The sequence below is a fragment of the Molothrus ater genome, chromosome 1, assembly GCF_012460135.2.
Source record: "Molothrus ater isolate BHLD 08-10-18 breed brown headed cowbird chromosome 1, BPBGC_Mater_1.1, whole genome shotgun sequence".
NCBI lineage: Eukaryota > Metazoa > Chordata > Aves > Passeriformes > Icteridae > Molothrus > Molothrus ater.
In genome coordinates this window covers 39,099,449-39,118,805 of record NC_050478.2, presented here as the reverse complement: position 1 = coordinate 39,118,805, position 19,357 = coordinate 39,099,449, and the positions used below count along the sequence as shown (strand labels likewise).

At 44.7% G+C, this 19,357-nt stretch overlaps 1 protein-coding gene across 7 annotated transcripts in view; it reads left to right on the top strand.

Annotated features, from left to right (window-relative positions):
• The first annotated feature begins 1,065 nt into the window (after positions 1-1,065).
• Positions 1,066-19,357, top strand: part of THRB (thyroid hormone receptor beta) — a 169,308-nt gene continuing 151,016 nt past the window's right edge. For 2 of the 7 annotated variants that reach the window (XM_036405621.2, XM_054514726.1), the window contains exon 1: positions 13,516-13,603. The gene's annotated coding sequence lies outside the window, so the exon portion shown is untranslated. Of the gene's footprint in view, positions 1,085-13,509; positions 13,604-13,741; positions 13,822-19,357 lie in introns of those variants that run through there. The other 5 variants (XM_036405628.2, XM_054514727.1, XM_054514729.1 and 2 more) reach the window with 4 other exon arrangements.

Here is a 19,357-nt window from a genome sequence, read left to right as displayed (position 1 = left end):
TTAAATACTAAATGGGATGGAGCTTTAATCCTTTTACTGCCTTTGAACCACTCTCCTGTCTCAGTTGTGATATTATGAGGCTGTCTAGTCAAATTATTAGTAGGAGCCATGTAGGTGCTTTTCTTATTTCTACATTTATAATGCAGGCAGCACTGTGACACCTAAACTACGTCCTTGTGTCTTTTTATTTCCTTTTATACTTTATCACATGTAAAATTGTCCTTAGAGACGTGAAAACCAGAAAGAAGCAAGACATTGAAAACGTGTAAGTGAAATGGATGTCTATTTTAGCGGCTCCGTAGGTCGGCCTCCACACCTGGCCACTGGTGAACAGTGGTGAGAAGGAAAAAAACTTAAAAATAAAATAAAACAAAAACCTACAACAAATAAAATTCTTTGCAATCTGTAAAGAAGTCCACGACATGTTTGCAAAACCACCTCCAATGGGCCCGGGCGCAGCGGCCGCTCTTACGCAACCCGCTGCTGCCCTGCTGGGCGGCTCTGCGGAGCGCGGCTCGGCGCCGAGCGGCGACAGCCCCGAGCGCTGCCGCGGCACTCCGCTGCTAACCACGGCACCGCCCGCACCGCTCCAGCCCGCCGGAATTAACACAATTCGTTCGCCGGCGGTTCTGGCCGTACAGAAAGGGCGCATTCCCGCGGAGAGCTGCCGCGGCGCGGGGCGCTGGGGCCTCCCATCACCGAGCCACAGGGACGCTGCAGGTCCCGTCCCCGGCCGAGCCGGCAGAAGCGCCCAGGAGAGGCGTGAGGAGCTCCGGGACCCTGCACTGTGGCCGGCGCTCCGCGCCATCCGGGCGCGCAGCCCCGCAGCGCTCCCCGCCCGCCGCGCCGCTCGTTCCCGGCGCTGCCCGCCCCGCTCCGCTCCGCTCCGCTCCGCTCCTCTCCCGGCCGCCTCCCTCCGCAGGGAGAGCCGCCCGCCCGCCCGCCTGCCCGGCCCCGCGGCCCCCCCGGCCCCGCGTCCCGCAGCCGCCCCCCCGCGGGGTCACCCGGGGACAGCGCCCGCCTCCCGCCGCAGGAAGCGCCGCAGCCGCCCCGGCGCCTCCCGCTCGGCGCTCGCCTGTGGCAGGTGAGACTCGCCGCGTCCCTCCCCGCTCCCCCGGGGGCCGCCCCGCACGCTCTCCCCGCCGGCCGAAGGGACGGGGCCGGGGGGAGCTCCCCCGGGCCGGCGTGGGGGGCGGGAAGCCCGAGCGGGGGTTCCGCAGGCGGGCCGGGCGGGGGTCCGGGCCGCGCTCCGCTGCCGGCGCTGGGCCGGGGCGGCCGCGCACGGCGGGGATGGAGCGGCGCCGGGCGGGAGCGGCGCCGCCGGCCGCCCCCGCAGCCCGGCCCGGCCTGCCGCCCCGGCGGGGAGAGCCCGGTGTGCCGCCGCCCGGGGAACGCCGCTCCCTCCCTTCCCAGACCTGTCGGGGCTCCCCTGCCGACCCCGGGCTCCCCGCGCCAGCGAGGACCGGGCTAGAGCTTCACTCAGCTGCTGAGTGTCCCCCGGCCCTGCGTTTTGCCAGACGTATTTACTGGCTACACGGGAGGAAAATAGGCTCCAGGAAGGGCTACGTCGTGTTTGCTGCTTCTGCAGAGTTCATTCCACCCCTGGGAACTGCTCAGACCTCGCAGGAGGGGCCGGGCTGCTCCGTAGGGAATTCGGGCGCTTTCCCGGCGCGTTGCGTGTGGGAGCGCTGAGCTCAGCTGGGATGGCAGCATGGGAGATGGCTGGGAAACCCTGGGGAGTTCGGGTCACAGATGGCAGCGGCCGTGTGTTATCATTCCAGACTGCACTCTGTGACCAGCTGACAAATTGAAACAAGCTGTAAGAACCTCTCTGCGAATGTAGTAAGGCTGTTTGCTAATCGTACTTGTGACTGCAAAGGATCATTTTTTTAATGGGTGCTACCGGCCTCCTACCCGAGTGAAGTCAGTGCCCCTCATGCAAAAAGACAGAGTTGCATAGGGTGCTCTGTGGGATGCTTCTGCGGGAGTGATGTAAACAAGCTAGCAGAGAATATTATGTGGAAAAAGGAATATGGAGTAACTTAAGTCTTGCAGCAACAGGTGGCAGAGCTGAGGAGAAGGAGAGAGTGTATGTCCTGTCTCTCTGTCTTGCATGTCTGTCATAGCACAATCTTCGTCCATTAGGGGCAGGGCTTTGTCTCACCAAAACAATGGCAAAACACGCGGCGAAGACAGCGCTGCCATCGCAGGAGTTCGCTCTGCTGGGTCCTGCAGCATGGAGCACTTGTGCCCTGGGGCAATCAGGAGGCGGTGAAAAGCGGAAAGAGCCTCAACAAAAAGCAAGCACTTGCAGAACATACCCGATAATCAAATCACAGTTCTTTCCCACGTTAAAGATTTTTCTTTACCCCCCGAAAGTACACCTGAAACAAAATACTTCAGGATACTGAGGCACTAAACCAGTGGCAAAGGAAAACAGAGAGATACTGTGTATCGTTAAAAAAAGTTCACAGAGTCAATCTATGCAGGCAAAGTCGCCAAACGGGGTAAGGCGTGCTTGAGAATTTAAAGCATAACAGCATGCTTGGCTACAAAAGCTTAAGGTCTTGGCCTTTCTCATTGAATCAATAAACATAAACTGAAAATAGACAGATTTAATATAAATTTATACTGAGCAGTTGAGATAAAACTTGAACAGAATAAATGAGAAGGCATTGTTAGGAAAAAAGGCTTGGGAAATGGTATCAGGATTTATTAGGGAAATGAAGAAAGACATATTGTCTCAGATTTAAAAAGGAAATCTCTTAAAAAATGAGGCCTAGCAGAAAGAAAGAAAGGGAACCTGCTAATGCAACAATACTTTGTTTTCATGGAAAAAGCAGCAGTGAAAATGTTTTGAGAAAAAAAGGGCCAGGAAAAAAAAGTTAAAATAAATGTCTTTGATAATGATGGAAACATGCTATTAAAAAGAAATTGAAGCTCTCCAGGTAACATAAGCATTTTAGAAAGTAATATTGGAGTAAGTTGACTAGCTTAAGAGAAACAAACAAAAAGGACATGGGGTAGTATTACTCAGAAGGAAGCTGAAATGCAGGAGATAAATTACATTAATTTCATCACACAAATTTTCACAATCTGGAGATCAACCCGAGTAAGACACAAAAAGAGAGGTAGCTTGCAGAAAAATTGTGGAAAAGGATTAGGAACAGAGTGGGAATCAGAGCATAAGTAGATAGCTGAAATGCTACAGGCATTTCTGGAGACTTTTAAATGGGAGGGAAGGATGCCACACTGCTGTCCTATGGAATTGTGAGCTCATTTTGCTATGTGGAATGCAGACAAAGCTAGAACTCCAGACCCTGAGACTTTACCATTTTATCTTCTTGGCACATGAAGATACTCCAGAGAAACCTGAGGCATTCTTAAATGTACTACGGGCTGCACTTCCAGAAAAAGGACTAAGCAGGAAAACAGCTGATATAAGATGATGTATCTGCCATGGCAGGGGCATGTCAGAAGCAAGGCCAAGAAAGTTAAGGAGGGAGACCCGATACTCCCTTATGGGGCATTGAAAACCAAAGCTACTTACAGAAAATACAGATTTTATATACACCTGAAGGAAAGACAAAAGATTGTGAGGTGATTTCCTGGAAAGTATTACCAACTAGAAGGGCTGAGGTTCAGCCACTCTTGTACAGCAGCACATACACAGCTATGAGGTATGTTGTGTTACAGGATGTCCTGCAGACCAGGAACAGCCTAACAGCTATCCTGTACCAAGCTGGGCTTTCTAGGCCATGACAGACCTGCATTTCATGTAAAAAAAGGAGGCAACTAATTTCTTCATCTACCCAAAGGAAATGTGGCATTTTTAATGGGGTGTTTGGCACCATAACAGAAAAAAAACCCAAACCAAACCATGAATAAAAAGGAAGGAAAGCTTTTGCAGAAGGACAAATGTAACAATGTGGTGCAGTTATGAGAATATAGACAACTAAAGAAAAGGCATTACATAAATAAAATTAGAGAAAAAACAGAGTAAAATTCCTGACCTTTCCAGGTCAACAAAGCAATTCAGCCCCATTTGCAATCAGACATAAATTATGGCAGTCATTCTAGCAAAAGATATCTTACATTAGGATACATTCTCACACAAACTTTACACTTAGATCTGACCTTGGCTTTCTGAATACGGACCAGTTTGTTTTTACTGCTTTTAAGACATTCTTAACACTTCCATTACAATTATTATATTTGCATTCCAAAACATGTGCTATGGAGGGGAAAACAATAATATCATTCCCTATCAGTTCTGTCCCTACAAGTTTAGCAAAATGAAAGGGAGAACACATGGAACCTATGAAACCCAAGGAACCTATGGAACTTAAGCTGAAAGACAGATAGAGATATGCAGGATCTTCCAAACATTTCCTGGTTTTTATAATAATGGACTAATAAACCAATAATGGGAGGAAGAAAAGCCCAAAACTTTCAGCATATTAGCTAAATTGTTGCACTTGTCTGACATGTAGCGGCTATAATTCAAATGAGATATTGGGGCTGCATTCTATAAATGGTACTATGAGTTCTGTCCTCTTCCTAGGTGAATTAAGGTTTTAGCCACAATTAATATATGTTAGAAGGTTTGGTCTAGCTGTTTTTGGAAAACAACAGAACACAAAAGCCACATGGTTATTTCAGAGAGGTGTTTTCCTTTAGGTTTCTAGAGTCATAGGCAAGAGAAGCCCTTGACCCTCTTCTGTATGACTAGGTCCAGGTGGTTAACCTCGATCAAAAACATGGTAAAGTAAATCTACAGGAACTTTACCTGTCTTCCTAGTGAAGGTAAGGAGATTTTTGTTAAGAGGTTTGATTTCTGAATAACAGGTAACTGCATCAGGCATGAGTCGAGGGAATGTAATACTTGGTGTTGAGATAAACTGCAGAGATCCTGTTTGTAAATTAGCCAGTGGAAGATCAAATGACAAAGAAAACTGAGTAGCTAAAATACATAGGAGGACTTTTAGAGGGTTCTGAGTCTCAACATTGCAATTAAAGGGCATTGGAGTGGAAAACGTTGTCAATAACTTCTATGACTTTGGCAAAAATACGTCATATAACAACACCTTCCTAATTTTGTTGGGATAATGAGAGGTTAATAAAAAAGTACAAGGGGACTGTAAATAAGTAAGTAAGTAAATAAATAAATAACCAACTAAATAACTAAGTATGGTAAAGTGTTATGAAATGGCAGAACAGGTATACATCTGGAACTGGAAACTCAGACTCTACTTACTATATGTGTGCACATTTTGTTGTCCTTTACTCTGGCCAGGATATATGGATTTAAGTTAATTTATAATGATGTTTTTAAAAAAATTTAATTAATGGTCTTCACAGTAAGGATGAATGAGTTTTTTACTGTTTTGAGATATTATGGATGTTCTTAGGATCTGAGATCTGTCCAGTCCTCTGGGATTTAGATGGATGTTCTCATTAGGTTCAGAGTCATGCAGTAAGTCCAGAAATATACAGATGATAAACATAATGCAGAATCTTAATTATTGTTTGCAGTTAATTAAAATGCTATTTTTGTTTGTTTTGCCTCCCTCTGGCATCTTCAAGTCCTAATTAATTCTTAACTGTGGGTGGTGGGATTAGGATTGGCAGCAAAACACACCTCAAACAGCCCACCAGCACCATAGGGCTGTACGTGCAGAAGCTCTGCCGAAGCAAAGATCACATTCTTGAGAAGTAAGATAAAGGTGCCTATTGTTCTTGCCGCCAAGATTATTTTTATCACATTGTCAACATAGTTGTTAATGTGCAAACATGCAGGTGAGATACAGAACACATGAAACTCATAAAAAAGGCGGAGACGTTGTATGCACGTGCAAGCAGAGCACTGGGGATGAGATGTACATAAAAATGCTGAGGGGGAGCAAGTGTTCGCTTGACAGATTAAGGAGCTGGCTGGCACTGTTCCTTGTGGTGAACTGCTTGGTGACATTTATGGCACTGATAAATAAAATTTGTGAGCAAATATCATTAATTGATGTAGTTCAAGGGGTGGCTGCTTGGCACGTTTCTATGGAGGTGGTAATTCAGGTGCATAACCAGAGTGACACTGAGGGGTTTTGGATTTTGTTTTGGTTTATTTTTTCTATAATGTTGCAGTTGTTTCAGAGTACAATGAGATTTTTTGGCTTAGAAGTGCTGCTGTAATTGGTTTCTGGGACTTTCTTGATTTGACCTAATTGGACATTTTGAAAAGTTGCCAAAGTACAGGGTAGGATTTTGCCAGTTTTCTATCAATGATTAATAAAGCTCATTTGGAGGATCAATTAGAGGTTCAAAAAGAAGATTTTGCACCAGGACTGTTATAAAACCTATGAATTCTGTTTTATTAGTAGACATTTTCAATGTTGAATGATGAAAAATGGTGCTACAGTGAACACTAAAGGCACATTGTTTTAGAGATAATTTCCTCCCTTCAGGTTATTATTATGTTATTTCAGTAATTCTATAATCAGGGTGGGGAAGCACTTTAATTCTGGTTTGTAGTGATACTTTTGGCAAAATTCAAATTGTTGTTTTTAAAAAATCATTAGACTATTAAAGAGTAGTTTAAACAGGTAAGATTTCCTGAAATGTTTATTTCCTTTTCACAGTGCTTGAAGTTTAAGTAGCAGCTTTCTAAAAGTTTTTGGAAAGAATAAGTAACTGCTCTTGGTGTGTCTGAAGACCTAGTGAATTTTAAGACATGAAGTGATATGTTTGGAGGAAGGAAAAGCTGCTAGTGTATGCCATCATCAGTTTCTAATCATCCCAGCTCCTCCCCAAGTTCTCGTTTTCATAAAGATAGTTTAAAAGCAACATGCAAGTGGTTCATCCTGTCTCTGTGCATTTATAATTTGTTTGTTTCCCTGGTACACAAGCATAGATTTGGTGGATTGTTTTTTCTACAGTCAGAGGACTGACTAGGGTGGATAAGTTAACAAGCAGGAGGTTCCTGCATGTTGGAATTAGCAACTTATCTGTCTCATCCATTGCTTGTTTGTTCATGTTTTGCTCATTCAGATGTATCCTAAAGATATGAGATACCCAGCTATTACAGTAGTGCCAGTTTCTAATTTGTTCCAGGAGTTCATAGCCGTGGGTCTGAGCACATCAGGAAGGACCTGTAGGTGTGTAGGTGTTTCCATACTACTTCTTATTGTATTTGGGTCATAAGTAAGTTTTTAATCTTCATGTTATTGGGTTTCAGCTGACCGGGTATCTAAATAAAAGTGTAGCACTGCTACGCTATGCTATGCATAGCTATGCCATGAGTTGCTATATTTACTCTTTAGAAGTCAAGCAAGAGCTTTTACTGAGGCACTTCCCTCTGCAAAGCTTTATGCACACCAGGTAACACTGCCACTCTGCTGCAGTGCTTGAAGGTCACTTGAAAAGCCAGAGTTTTGACTAAAGTGGGACTCTTCCTTCCTTCTTCCTTCCTACAGAGAGATTTTTCAAGCTGGCCTCCAAAGTACCTTCTGGGATTCCTGACAGATCAGGTTTTCCAGGGGAAGGAACTGCTTCTTTTGCAGACACTATTAGCATAGATATCACAACATGAAGCCCATAATCACACTCAGAGGACTCTTTCCTCTTGTATGTCAGGCAAATTGACATTTACTGAAATATGACTGTTGAAAATCTACCAGCATTGCATGTTACACTGAGCAGGTATATATACTACACTATGTGCTACACTTGAGGCAAAAAAATGGCAACCCATTCTAAACTAATAGAATTATAGTTTATAGCATTTCTGCTAGCACCAGGGTAATATTTCTGTCCCAGTTCTCTCAAAAGAATTTAGGAACCAAAATACTTCCATGAAAACACTGTGCATATTTCCAAAATCTTCCAGAAATTCAACTATAAATGCATTCAGGATGAAGATGGTAAAGTGATCTTATTTGTTGCATGTGTTGGGCCTGCTAAAATAAAGCTTAGCAAAATACTGCTAAAGCAAGAACGGAGGATGAATGGGAAGATTAAAGAGCATTATTTTACATGTTTTTACTTACTGAAATGAGTAGATGACCTAATCTTCTCCAGAGTAGAGACAGCAGGCTTCTGCTCTCTGTTCTTAGTAGAACAGGTAGAATCTCTGAACTTCTGCTGCTTCTGGTCTCTGAACTTAGTAGAAGTGTAGAATCTCAATTCCTAGATTTTGTTATTTTTACTCTGAGGTGGAGGTTGTTTCCCAGCATGTCTATGTTTCTTGCTCTCTTTTCCATAGTAATGATTGCTTATGAAGAACAAGTTGGTTTAGAATAGGACGAGCTGCACGATCCCTCAATTAATGCACCCACCCACCTGGTAGTTGAGCTCCATATGGTCTTGGATTAGGAATGAGAGAACTTGCAAAGCTCTTGCTTCTGTCAGGCCTCCAAAATCAAGACTCTCCTCAGTGTGTTTTAGCTTTGCCTCAGAGTAACCCAGTTATAATTATTCCAGCTGAAGGAGCCTTTCCAAGCCCTAATCTTTTAATTGAAACCACTGAAGTTTGGGACAAGGGATCTGGTTTCAATAGGACCTCCACACATCTTCCCACTCCACCTTCTCTCCCAGCTGTGTTCACTCTTCATTTGATTCTTCTCAAAAGAGATGTCCCTTGTCCACTGCTGAAAGGGAGCTGTGTGGAAAGCCTTTGGTGCTGCTACAACCACTTCATTCTTGCCTGGTGGGCTGTCCCTGCTAGTGTGCTCCTTGACCATCCCATTTGGCATGATGGAAAAGCTACAGATCTGAGCTACTGAAACCTATCATTTGTCATCTACTTTTTCCCATTAATATGAATTTATTAATGTGAATTTGCTTCTGATATGTATTTTTGGAAAATCCAAACTAGGTCCACTATCATGAAATTTGGAGCCATGACTCATTAAAAAAATTATCACAGATGGCACTAGGACAAGAATGGTCTTGATTATCTATTTAGAGAATAAGAATGAATTACTGGTTTTGTTTACTCCAGTAGCCCATCTAGCCCAGTTGCCCTTGGCTGATGAGTAGAGGATGCTTGCAAAAAGACTGGAAGAAATAGAAAAAGTGTAGGATTTCCTAACTTCTGGCAGTCAGAGGATATGGGAATTTCCTAAACCAGAAATTTCACTGGATTGCATCATCATGTTTATTGGCCATTGATGGACTTGTCGACCATAAATTGTCTGATCCATTTTGAACTTTCTTGAACCTCCACATCATCCTTTGATAACAGTCCAAAGAGCCTTTTTTAGTAAAATAGCTTTTGCAATAAAAAGGAGAACATACACAAATTCCTGTTTAGTCTGGAAGCTGCCTTCTGTCTAGGAGAGCTGAGACCTATTTTTCCCAATACTTTCTTGCTGCAATTTGGAAACACAGATCTTAAAAATAATTTTTTGAAAATAATTTAATCTTACTGTTTTCTTTCAGTTCAGATTTTTTTGCCTGTGTTCATTCGGTTTTGTGGACTGAGCACTAATTTCCTGTGTCATGTGCAAGCCTGCATAACTTGAAAAAAATTCCCTGCTGTGTTTTTTCATGACAGATCGAAAATGGATATGAACTGTGTGTTGGAGGTTAGAGTGTGCCTCCAGATTTGTTTCTCTCTCTTTTGCTTTCCTTCTTGTTATTTATTTTTCTTTCCTATTTGTCTCAATTTTCATTCATTTCTCTTCTGTTCTCATACATCCGCTCTGGTTCCCCTTGAATTCTGGTGGTAGGATGGAATTGGATCTATGTACAAAAGCAAAGTATTATTACATTAGGTTATTTTTATATTCTCCAGAAATCTTGAAACAGACATATATTACACTCTATTGGAAAATGGAAAATGAAGAGGAAAAGAAGGAGTATATAGTACTACTGGTTTATTTTCTATTTTTTTTCCAGGAAATGGATATTTGCCCCAGACAAAGACTAGAGGATGTTGGCCAAATACCTTCAGTTAACACCAAAATGTTTTGAAGTGAATTTAGAGAAGATTGGCCTCAGTTAGCATTAATAATAAATGAAATTAATCTAAAGTCATTGCAGTCGCGTACTGTCCCTCAGTTTTGTTGTGTGTTTAAGCACTGCTTATCCATCATTTAAAGAGGGACTCACACAGGATGCTTTCCTGCTGTGCTGACTCACTCCTGGTAGTCTAAAAAATGAAAAGGGGCATGTATGCTTCCTGATTTTCACATTCCTTTTAACACTTCTAAAACAAAATGTTTTGGATTCTCTTTGTCTGCCAAAAGGTGAAGTTTTCATTTAATCAGCAGACTGGAGTAATTTTGAAACTGCTTTACTGTGATTGTTTTCATCTTTAATCACCGTGACTTCATGCACTGTAGTACTCAGGAAGTAAGAGGCCTGGGAAATTGCAAATAAACCCTCTATGGCTTGTAAGACCCTCCTTCATTAGAGAGTCTCCTGCCCACCAGATAATGTGTGCTAGGTGGTCAAGTGATTCAGCTTAGCTCATGTTTCATTGCCTGTGCTCTCTGCCTGCTTGTGTACAAACGAATTAAAAATAGAACAGGTGAGGTGTGTAGTACTTCTGAGAAAAACACAAAGTCATTTGCATCAGAACTGATGTGCCAAACAACCACTCTAAAATCAAAGATCTGTAGAGCAAAACAGACCAACCAGTAACAAGGAAATCTGGTAGCTCATGTCAGATGCACAATGTCCATTACCCTTAGAAAGCCCAAAGAAACTAAAGCTCTCCCATGCTTGCCCAGCTCTGAGGTGTGAAAGCCAGACAAAAATGACTTAGGGGGAAAAGTAAATTAAGAGCAATAAAGGATAAAAAGCTGAAATCCACCAAGTTAGCAAGCTAAGTTGTTGTGTTAAAATGCAAAAGAAGGAATACGATTTCATTGACAAGAGCCTTATGCCCTGAAAGGTGTAGAGATTCCCTTCCAGCTCATCTCAGAGCTGGACACATCCTAGGCATGCCTGGACCAGCTATCAGGCATTTGATGAGGTCAGTGCTAGGTCACTTTTTGATTGAGGAGAGGTTTCTGGCTCCTGCATTTGTGAGCACAGTCACAGGCTGTGCATAACTGATGCAGTGGGAAATTGTGCCTGTACATGACCTGAACTTTGCTTCTCAGAGAGGAGGAAAATGCTGCCATTACTGTCCTGGTACAAACTATGCACTGCCTCCCTCTGGTCCTCCCTCCCTCTTTAGTGCCCGCTCCAGGTCAGGCAGACACTGCAGGGCTTCAGAGGCTCTTTGACATGTCCTGCACTTGTACTGAACCCTTATTCCAGGCATAAGAAAACCGTTTATGTGAATGCATGGTAGTCACAGCTCATCCCTGAAACTCAAAGGGAACAACAGGACCTTTCCTTCTGCCAGACAGGAGTGGTGTTTCAGGCACTTGGGGGGGGGGGGGGGGGGGGCATTGATAATGAAAGTTACAGAGGGCTTAGGGTCCTGGATTTTCCAAATCTGGGGACTTACAGTTCATATGCAAGTATCATCTTCTGCCTAAGCAGATAGAAGAGAAACTGTGGTCATGTGAGGACCCAGAGCATCTGTCCTCATGCAAAGTAGGTGCCTAGAGGAACATTTCAAAATACTTTGACATATCTATTCCAAAAGATACAGGGAATTGGAATCAGAATATAGGAGGAAGCCGTACCTCTACAGATTACACAAATATTTGCTCTTGCCATCAGTGAAGGGTGCTCTGTGTCAGTTTCATTTGATGGGGATGATGACACATTTTAAGGCTCCCATTCTCACCGTCACATGGCTTCATGTCCCTGCATTTTAGTCATTTCAGAGCAGTGCATCACCACCCCACTGGCTCATGCTGCGCTCTGTGTTTAGCAGCACATATTTATGACATGGGGAGTGAAGAATGAAGTCTAACTCAAGTCCTTAACTAACCCGTAAGTTAGGGAGGGGATTAACTGCCTACTGCAATCTTCTACTAAGTATTAATCACTTAACATTATTTTCATTTTTTTGAAAAGTCTTTTGCTGCCTTAGTATGTCAACACACAACTGGATTTGAAATCACAGCATTTGAGGGACTGCTGATACACTGCTGTTGTTAGCCTGACAAGGGACCTGTTGTGTTACTTTCTGGGTGAAGGAAGAAGTACATGTGGATGGGCTACAGCTATCAAGGTTTGCTCTTGCTTTACAAACCTGTCTTCCTGGCTGTGGTAGAGTTAAAAAAATAATTACAAGTTTTTCAAAGGATCACCCACATACACATGGTATGAGAGCTCTTTTCTTTGTTGGTTTCATTTTATTTGTACATGACTCACTCTTGGCAAAATGAGTGAGCCTCATGAGCCTGTAAAAACTCTGTTTGGATTAAATGATTTGCATTAAATGATTTATAACTGCAAGAAGACTTTAATATTCCTGTAATTCCTTAAGGAAAAACAAACTGATCTTATTCTTTCAAGTAGCTATTGCTTTCACGCCTGTTACTTCAGACGCCATCTTACTCGCTCAAGCTGATAGCTGCTAATGAGACTCTCTTCCTTGCTTTCCCTGCCTCATGAATTAGAGATGGGTGGTGGGGATGTACTGTCATCTTTTTCTGAGAACATTCTTCTGAGCGTCACTGAAGGCCAGGAAACCTACAGCCTCCCAGACCTGCTTGCCTTGCTAAGAGCAAGGAGCAGCATTTGTGCTGGCCTGAGGTGGGGTGATCATGTTTCTGAGACTCAATTTACCCCGGTTTTGTAGCCCAGAGGCCCATCAGTCTTCATTTTCCTGTCAGAGCTGGTGTGCTGGTTACAGCCACCTCATTCCTGACTCCTGCATGGATCAGCTGTCAGCTGCCCTCACACCCTGACCCTTGGTTCTCCAAGCTCAGAGATGTGGGGGCAAGGGGAGAGCCCTCACTGGGCATTCCTGCAGAGAGGGGACTGCCAGCCGCCGGCAGCCACCGAGGCTGCCCGCACCCTTGGGTTAGAGCCTCGCAGCAGGGTGTGCCCTGGTCAAAGCCCATGGGAAAAGCATGCGAGTCAACAGCGGGACAATCCAGCCGGATGCGGGACGTGCCATCAACAAGCCCTTTAACTTCGTGCTTGCGCAGCGCCGTGACTGCCCTGGCTGCCCGCTCCAGAGGCTGAGGCGCGGCACAGTTCTTAGCGGGGGCCGCTGCCTTCGGCCTCAGAGCTCGGGGAATCCTCCTCCTTTCCCGCGCCCGTGTCCCTCTGACAGGACGACCCGCGGTCACGGGATTTTACTACTCGAAGAAGAAAAGCGCCGCGGTCCCCGCGCAGCGGCTCCCCCGGGGCCCGCAGCCGCTCGCCGCGCCCGCACCTCTCCGCCCGAGTCCCCGGGGCGAAGCGGTCACCGGCGGCGCCCCGGGGCCCGCCCTGCCGGGCACCGCCCGCGGGGCCGCGGCGCAGCCGGGGGGATCCCGGCTCCAGCGGCGCTACAAGTGGCCGCCGGGGGCGGTTTCGGCTCCGGCTCCGCCGCGGTTTCCCTCCGCCCCGCGCCCGCCTACCGGCGACCCTCTCCGCGGCGCGGAGGGGCCGCGGGGCGCGTTGCGTAACGCGGCGCTGGGCTCCGCTCCGCCGCGCGTCGCTCGGGGCGGCGGGAGGCGCGGCGAGGCGGGTCGGCTGGCCGCGGCCGGAGGTGAGCGGTGGCGGCGGGGCGGGCGGGGCCGGGCCGGGCCGGGCCGGGGGGGCGCAGCGCGGCGCGGCGTGTGCGCGGCCCCGCGGGAGGCGGCGGCGCAGGCGGGGGGAATCCAGGTCACGTCCGCATCCAGACGGCGGCTGGCGGGAGGGACGCGGCGAGAGGCACCGCACCGCACCGCGCCCGGGAGGGGCAGGCGCGGGGCAGGCGCTCCGCCGGTAAGTGCCGCGAGTCAGTGCCCGGGCTGCCGCTCGGCGGGCAGCGCGCCCGACCGCGGGCGTGGGCGAGCGGGGGGTGCCGGCTCCGCAGGTTGGCGTCCCGGAGCGCCCCCGGGGAGCTGCGGGGCGAGCGCGGGGGAGCCGAGCCGCGCTCCCCGGCCACTCACTATATTTAGCCGTCACCGGCGGGGAGAGCGGCGGCAGCGGCGCGCAAACGCTGCCGGGGACGGAGCTCCGCCGGCCCGTCGGGGCGCCGCCCGCCCGCAGCAGCAGCAGCAGCATCCGGGGGTGGCGGGGGGCGAACGGCGGCGCGGCCCGGCGGGGAGGGCAGGGAGGGCAGGGAGGGAGGGAGCCGCGGCACCGCCGGTATTCATCACCGCGGGGGGAGCGGCGGCGTGCGCGGCTGCCGGCGCTTCCTGATTTATTTATGTTTGCAGCATAGGTGGTATTTCCCCGTTAAGAGTTTATCCATTGAAGTTTTGTATTTGACTTTCTAAAGCGGCGGCGACAAGAACGGCAGAAATCCGCGAAGTTAAAAAGCCAAATGTGTTAATTGTTAGCTGGATATAGACGAGGAAGGCTTGTAGTGGGTGGATTGATCAGGCAGCGTACGAGTAAAAAAGAAAAGGCAAAATTGTCGGCGAGGTGCCGGTAGGAAGGAGGGATCGCACCTGTTCTGGTGAGTGGTAGGAGCCCCGTTGCCCCGTGGTCCCCCGAAACCTTGTTTACCCTCCTGTGATGCGGATGGAGGAAGGCGAAACACAGGTTAAAAATGCTGTAAAAATACCAGGTCTGACCAGGAAGGCAAACGATTTTTTTCTACAATATAAGCTGTGTTCCCTTTAGTATTTTAACACAGAATTCGTGCATTCGAACTGAGCCATCTGCTAGTTATAGTAACATATTTAGCGTTTATTTACAAAACTTAGTCTGTCGTAAATATATGCTTGCATAATTGATAGACTGGATATTTTTGTGAAAAATGGTTTGTTTTCCTTTTACAGTTCAGTTCTACTTGTGTGTTGAGACAATTTTCTAGATTTTCTGGTTCCTGTTTTCCCTTCTGAATAAACATATGAGAAGAAAAAACAAAACAACAGAGCAAAGGGTTTGCTCTTTTACAAGAAATTTCTGTAATAACAAGGTAATTTTCAGGAGATTTTACCATAATCAATGCAGTTGCATTGATTAGTTGCATTGCCTCACAGAGAGGCTTGAGTTCTGTCTCTTATTTGAACTCTAAATATCCCAGCTATCTGAAAGTATAGCCATTTTAAAGTGAAGAATCTGGAGAAAATCAATGGAAAGTATAGCCTTCACTTTCTCATAGAACAGCTGTTTAAAGTGCAATAACAACAAAAGTTTTGTGAAACTGTGTTTGCCTACTTCCTTCCTGACAAGGCTTTTTTTCTTTTCTGCCAACTGGCATGAAATCACCCTTCATATTAGTCCCAGGACCCTTAAATTAGTCTCAGCCTTCTTCCAGTTTATTTGAATTGGTGACCTTTGGATGAGCTGGTGTGTTCCATTGTTACTTGCTAATGATGGAATAATCTAGTCCTGACGTACCAGTTGTGAAACCGAGGGCGCTGCTGCTGGATGGAAATTCAAATGTCTTATGGCTCCATGGTGGAAAAGGCAGGATTTAGCTGTGGTTTTCATCTGCTTTTAACTCTGTGGACTCTGATTTCCAGAACTTAAAGGGCTCAAACCGAAATCTGTTAGAGTTGATGGAAAATCTGCCATTGATTTTTACTGGTTTTGGATAAAGTCTTGTATGAGCTGGTGTTGAGCTCATCATGGCTACTCCAAATTGTTCAGTCCTTTTGAAATTCTTTGCATATCCAAGTCATTATGTAAAGTCATTTTTTTGTGTGCTGTCTCTTTCTTTGTGAGAATGTTCTTTTGCTTAGTAGAAAGTGGTGGTGTTTTTATTTGCTCTCTTACATACTGCAGCATTAATTTTATTATCTGATCATTTCCTATTATGTGAGTATGACGTGGGCAATTTTGGAAGAATTGAAAGTGCTTTTGCTGATGGCTGCTTACACTGAAGACAGGTTTCTTCAGGTATTTTTCAATGACCTTGCAGCAGCGGGACATCTTATGACATAAGACATGCTTTCTCTGATGTCCATGTTGTACTTCCCTTGTCCAGTATATATGATTGTTTGCTGTCTTTTGTGGTTTTGGGTTTTTTCCTTACAAATGTGAAGGGGAGAAAGTTGTTAGTGATAACAGATACTGGTGTTCTGTGAAGAAGCTTGCAGAATAACACATACCTGTGGTAGGCATATATCTCTCCTGGCTTCCCTGTTGTTGATGATGAGCAGGATTTTTCCTCTTGGCTATATGTAAAACCCAGCCAAGAGAAAGTAGGGAGGAGAAGGACTGCTAAACTTAAATCATGGAAATTTGTCAGAGTTTGTTGTCTAATGTGGCCTGTCTTGAAATTTGATTCCATTTGGAAGGAAGTCAAGGGATGAAACCTCAAAAAAACCCACCTGATTTGAGGCAGGACGTCCTCCAGCAAGAATCTCATTTGCCACCGGAAGGGTGAGACCAGGAATTTTGGCTCCTTGGAAAAGGAAATTCTGGAGCTCATTATCTTTCCACCATCATATTCTGGTTTACTGATTTGGGGTTTGCTTGTTACTTAAAGTTGAAGAAGGCAAAAGAGACATGCATGTGAAAGAAGCTCAGGTAAATAGGCTGAGATGAGGGAAGGCAGGTGAAACACAATTACTGTGAGCCCTCATGCCTTGGATTTCCTTCTAGGACTTGGAAAGTGCTAATTTTCCTAGCCAAACTAATTTGCTCTTAAATGAGAGATGGCTGTTGTGGCAGAAAGCAGAGCTGTACTGCAAGGTGCAGGGTAGCAGTGCAGAGCTCCATCTTTTCTCCATCTTGTCCTTTTTCCTGTGGGATTTCCAAAACACATGAGAATCTGGCCTCTGGAGGAAGGGTGGAGATAGTGCTGGGGCATTCTCCACCTACCTGCAGGGACTGAGGCAGCACATCCATGCCTTGGGTTTGCAGAGATTATGGCCAGGATCTAAATGTGTGAATTCTCTGTCGGAAAGGGTCAGAGGATCAATCAGGAAGGATTTTCCTAATATTTCCACAGTTCATCTTCGTTCCCTTCTTTCCAAGTATCAGAAATGTCTATGTGTGTAATACTAGATTCTCTCCTGCATGGCCCCATTTCAGTAAATAAATAAAAGCTGTTTGGTAACTCTTCAGGTGTATGACAGCAGAATTCTGCCAAGTCACCGATGGTGCTTTCCTTCTATCTGCTTAACTGAAGGAATGCCTCTGGGTGGGTGAGGAAATCATAGTCCAGGGAACTCCTTGGCTTAATTTAGCCCATCAAAAAAGTTAGCAGAATAATTCACATGGCCACTAATGTGGCAGTACTGCTGCTGGCGTTTTTTAAACTTTTCATTAATGGTGCAGTGGAGAAATAATCTCCCTTCTTAGGGATGAGCTAGGATTTTATGTATTGTACAGGGATAACTAAACAAACAATGCATGTGTTATGAGAACCTTCGTCATTAAAATCAAGGGCAGACTATAAATTTCTGTGTAAAGATTAAACAATTGTATTCCTTTAATTCTGTGTTATTCCATCAGTTGTATGTGGTCCAAGAGGACATTCTGAATAAAGTAATTGTGTCTTGCATAAGTTGTTTCTCTCATTTAATTCACAACAAGTGAATGAGATTGTTTCCACTATTCATCACTACTTAATTTAAATATGGTCATGGTAGGGGGACAATGCAAGTAAAAAAACTGGTTGGAAAATTGTGTCTGTTGTTAACCTTTTCAGTGTATGGTCACACTGCCAAAGTACATGTAAGCCTGCAACTAGAGAGGAGTAAATTGAAAGCAAATAAAATGGGTTTTTTTGACATACAAAAGTTAACCTGAGTATTCAATTTTGAATGCCTTTGGTAATAAAAATTCTTATTTTACTCTAACCCATTTTAGCTTATTAGAAATTAAATATCCTGTGAAACTAGTGAACTAATGAAAGAATAAAGGATTAAACCACAGTTTAAAAAATACTTTATATCCTCACATGTCTTAAATATAGAGAAGCTGTAATAATTTTTACTGATGCACTAAAATACTCTTATGTTATAATTAGATTATAGGCATGAAAGCGGTGTGATCATTCAAAACTACGGAACTGTTCTGTGTCCTCTGGTGAACCTAACCCAATAAGTTAGGGTTCTGTTTTTCCATTGGAAGAAATAAAAGGACTGATTATCAAGCTGCCTAACAGTAAGGTAGAAAACAGAGCAAGAAGATCAATGTCTCATCAAGTGTATTTAGAGTCAAACCAAGCGTAAGTCTTTCTTCTTCTGGGTGGAGTGAAGTTGGTACATGTAGAACCAAATCACTTGTATGTTTGCATACACAATGATTACTGTTTTATCTTGGGCAGAAGTTCATTCTGCTCACCTGCTAATTTTTTTTTTTTTTCATTTTTGATGTTTGACTGTCTTGGATACTTCATGAGAGTTGGGTGGCATGAACTGCATGCCACAGGTACAGCACCAATGTTGCTTGACAGTAAGATGTGCTTTGCAAGAGCTGTGGTGTAGGAAAATAAAGGAGCTCTTTGAAGAAAATTAGAATTGTTAAAATTGTTCAAGGATCCAACTATGTAAGTAGTTGGATCCTTGAACAATTGCTCACTAACTGATATCTTAGTGACATGCATATGGATGAACCACTTTCAAAACATTCACAAGAAAAAATATACTTCTGTGGGTAAGAAGAGCTTTTTTCATCACCATTGCAAGTTGGCTTCCTTGAGTTGTGTGTCATGTTTGCTGTGATTATCTACATCTGTACAAGGTTCTTGAACTGTGGGCCTTTTCCTTTCTTACATTTTCATTTGTAGACCTTCACATCTTTCTTCCCCTGATTTGGTTTGGCACCTTGGCCCCCTTTAGTATCCTGTTATCTCCACACCTCCCACTCATGACTTTGCATTGTTTCTCTTGATTCTGCTATGCCAGCTCCTTGCCATATGCTCCAGCCCAGCTGTACTTTGGCAGGTGTGGAGTGCTTTCCTACCAGTGGTTTCCTACCAGTGGAAAGAATGACCACTAATAAATTGAAGCTATTTCTTCTTTAGCATTGCTTTTTTCCTCTGACCTTTAGCACAAAATCATTCCTGGTTCATTTGCCTACCTTCTTGCAACTTTTGACAGGTAGGATTGCTTTCATGTGACTTTGTTCTGTTTTCTAGCTTTACATTAAAATAGTTTTATTCCCATGATTTATTAACTTGTCCCTGGCTCTGTTTTAAAGATGTATGAAATATTAAAAATAAAAAAGATGTGGCATGTTTGTGTGCAAGGTGCTTCAAAGTATAATTATGAGCTGTAGCATTTATGTATAATTCTTAAAATAACTGTGTTCCTCCTTTCAGGAAATTGAAGGGTTTATCTTGAGCCTTCTTTTATAAGTTAGGTGTCTTGCTTTCCACACTGCATTTTTTCTCATTAAAAGAAGATAAAGT